Here is a 3,256-nt window from a genome sequence, read left to right as displayed (position 1 = left end):
GCATGTTGTGTTCATAAAACACGATTGAAACATGTTCAGATGGAGTAAGTTGAGCTCTTGGAATATTTTAATCCTTCACAATTCTGTCAGTTTATTTCAACACTATTCAATAACTTTTATGCATGTATGCCAACAATGTAGGAAATACAGGAAAGCTATGATTTCCTGTATTTGAGGCAGAATTCTTTTGTTCTTGCCCTTGACAGGTTAATCCACAATAAATAGCAATAGCATGCATGGGGTGTGTGTGTCGTTGTCTGCCTCTTATAACTCCACTGATTTTCCTGTAGTTTGAAATCTTATGCGGTGTTGTGAATTCTGTGAGTTCAGCAACTAACCACTCTTATTAGATTATATCTGTTAGGAGGTGGTGGGTAGGTGTACTGTTGTTGTTTGGGTTTTGTTTTCCTTTTGGTTATAGGTAGGCGAGGCGGGGCTTGATGGCATTCCAACACACCTGCGACGCATCGGACGTCATCAGTGAGCGCTTTTAGGGAGCAGAGTCACGGACGTCTGGTGTCGGAGTATTATCGCTGTCACAAGTGGTAACGAGTTAGCACAGGCTGCATCTGTTGATTTTACGCTGTGGAGCTGTATGTTTTAAAGGATCCACGTTTCGCCTACTTTTCTTTGTCTTAGCCTGTTCCATCGCCTGCCCGCCTACCTAGGATTTTGTGTTGGCTATTCTGGATCCGCGACGGAGTGCTACGTACCATCAGGCGGCGATCACCGCAGCGGCTGTGGTTTGGGTGGTCAAGTAAGCTCTCCAACTCTCTCCGTCCACTTGTGTTTAACGTTCGGCTATCAACGGTATGCCATAAACCCTGTTTTGTTCCCTGTTGTCAGGTAGCTCCGGTGCGTCTGCTACCTACCTGTATGCTTCGGCTCCATCTCATCGCCTCGGTGTTTTCCTGCTGGCACATTTTTATTTATCACTGTATATAGCCCCTTTCCCTTGTAAATATTCCCCCTTACTTGTGTATATATAAAACTTGCATCACCAACTATTCTGCGTCCGTGTGTGTTTCTGCCACGTAATCCATCTGTGTAATCCAGCTAACCTAACAGAATACTCCGACCATTTTTGATGGATTCGGCAGAACACACAGGTCCCGCGTCCGGCGATTTACTCCAGAAACACGAGGAGTCTTTGTCTAGTTTGTCTCGGCAGTTGGCGGCGTCCGAGCAATGGGCAGGCCGAGTTAATGAGACCCTGTCGGCCATTCAAGAGACTTTGGCTCGGCTAGTTCCTCCTACTGCTCCCGTTGTTCCTGCTCCCCCACCCGTACCGTCTGCCTCACTGAGTGTGGGCTCTGTTCGTGACCCCGCTCCCCCGGCTCTGGTGCCTTTTACGGGAGAGTTGGGCCGTTGCGGGGGTTTTTTGATTCAGGTTTCTTTGCTTTTTCAGCGTTATCCCCAAGCGTTTTCCAATGATGCTGTTAAGATTTCTCATGTTATCGGTGCCCTTCGTGATCGTGCTTTGGACTGGGCCGAGGCTTATCTCGCTTTGCATCCCGTGGAGACTGTCACGTATGAGCAGTTTGTTCAGGATTTTAAGGCGGTTTTTCACCACCCCCTGCGCTCGGATGAGGCCGCGCGGCAACCGCACGGGCTCCGCCAAGGGGGCCGGTCGGTTTTTCTATTGATTTCCGGGTTAAAGCCGCGGAGACGGGGTGGGGTGAGGACGCGTTGCGCGGGGCTTTCGTCATTGGATTGGACGATCGCATGAAGGATGAGCTCGCCACTCGTGACAAACCGGAGAGTTTCGAGGCTCTAGTTAATCTGGCTATTCGTATCGATAATCGCCTTCGCGAGCGTGAGTGGGAGAGGGGTGGCCGGGTCTGTGCTGGAAGTGCTGAGCGCGCCGCGGTGCGCACAATATTCCGTCCTCCTCCTCCCGGTCCGGCCCGCGCACGGTCTCCTCCGGCGTCCGCCGCTGAGGAGCCTATGCAGTTGGGTCGTACACGGCTGACGCTGGAGGAGCGTCGGAGGCGGTTTGAGGGACGGTTGTGTTTGTATTGTGGCCAGTCGGGCCATTTTGTGTCCACCTGCCCGTTGCGGTCAAAAGGCGGTGCCCACCAGTAACTGTGGGGGTACTGGTGGGTGGCACTTCCTCTCTTTCCCAAATTCCCCGCATGCAACTTCCTGCTGTCGTGAATGCCGCGTCTGGCGCTTTCTCTACTAACGCGCTTTTGGATTCTGGCGCTGAGCAGAATTTTATTGACGGCGGTCTAACGAGGCGCCTCGGGATTAAGACTATACCCTTGCGGGTTCCCGTCTCTGTTGTGGCTCTCACCGGTCAGTTACTGCCCTCCGTCACTCATGAGACTGAACCGGTTTCGTTGATTCTTTCTGGCAATCATCGTGAGGTTCTTCGTTTTTTTGTTTTTTCCTCCCCGGAGTCTCCCATCGTTTTAGGTTATCCGTGGTTCGAGCGTCATAATCCTCATATCAATTGGTCCTCCCGTCGCATTGAGAGTTGGAGTAGCCACTGCTTGTCTCACTGTTTACAGTCTGCTCTTCCGCCTTCGCCTGTCTGCTCGTCTAAGCTGGCGCCCGAGGAGGTGGACCTTTCGTCTGTACCCGAACAATATCATGATCTGTTGGCGGTTTTCAGTAAACGCTGTGCGCTCTCGCTTCCTCCCCATCGCCCTTATGATTGTGGCATTGAACTGTTACCTGGAGCTCCTTTGCCCACCAGCCGGCTGTATAACCTCTCTGGTCCAGAGAAGGCAGCCATGGAGAGGTATATTACGGAGTCACTGGAGGCGGGCCTGATTCGTCCATCATCTTCGCCGTTGGCGGCGGGTTTTTTCTTTGTGGATAAGAAAGATGGATCTCTCCGACCCTGCATTGATTTTCGGGGTCTTAATGACATTACTGTGAAGAACAAATATCCTCTTCCCCTGATCTCTTCTGCTTTTGAACCTTTACAGGACGCGGTCATTTTTACGAAGCTGGACCTTCGCAATGCATACCATCTGGTGCGCATGCGCCAGGGAGATGAGTGGAAGACGGCCTTTAACACTCACCGTGGACATTACGAATACTTGGTAATGCCTTTTGGTCTGACGAATGCGCCGGCAGTGTTTCAGGCGTTGATTAATGATGTGCTTCGGGACTTTTTGAATCGGTGGGTGTTCGTTTACTTGGATGACATCCTTGTTTTTTCGCGGTCGTTTGAGGACCATGTTCAGCAGGTGCGCAGCATTTTGCAGCGCCTCCTGGAAAACAAACTTTTTGTGAAAGCGGAGAA

General features: G+C 51.3%; 1 long non-coding RNA gene across 1 annotated transcript; it reads left to right on the top strand.

Moving 5' to 3' along the window:
* The first annotated feature begins 358 nt into the window (after positions 1 to 358).
* On the top strand, positions 359 to 1,023 carry LOC308388459. Its single transcript, XR_013970100.1, has 3 exons — positions 359 to 545; positions 640 to 757; positions 847 to 1,023. It is a non-coding gene; the product is annotated as an uncharacterized lncRNA (long non-coding RNA).
* The last annotated feature ends 2,233 nt before the right edge of the window (positions 1,024 to 3,256 follow it).

This window comes from Rhamphochromis sp. 'chilingali' (assembly GCF_963969265.1).
Source record: "Rhamphochromis sp. 'chilingali' genome assembly, chromosome: 20".
Classification (NCBI taxonomy): Eukaryota; Metazoa; Chordata; class Actinopteri; order Cichliformes; family Cichlidae; genus Rhamphochromis; species Rhamphochromis sp. 'chilingali'.
The sequence above is the reverse complement of the archived record's forward strand: the minus strand, read 5'-3'. Positions and strand labels throughout refer to the sequence as shown.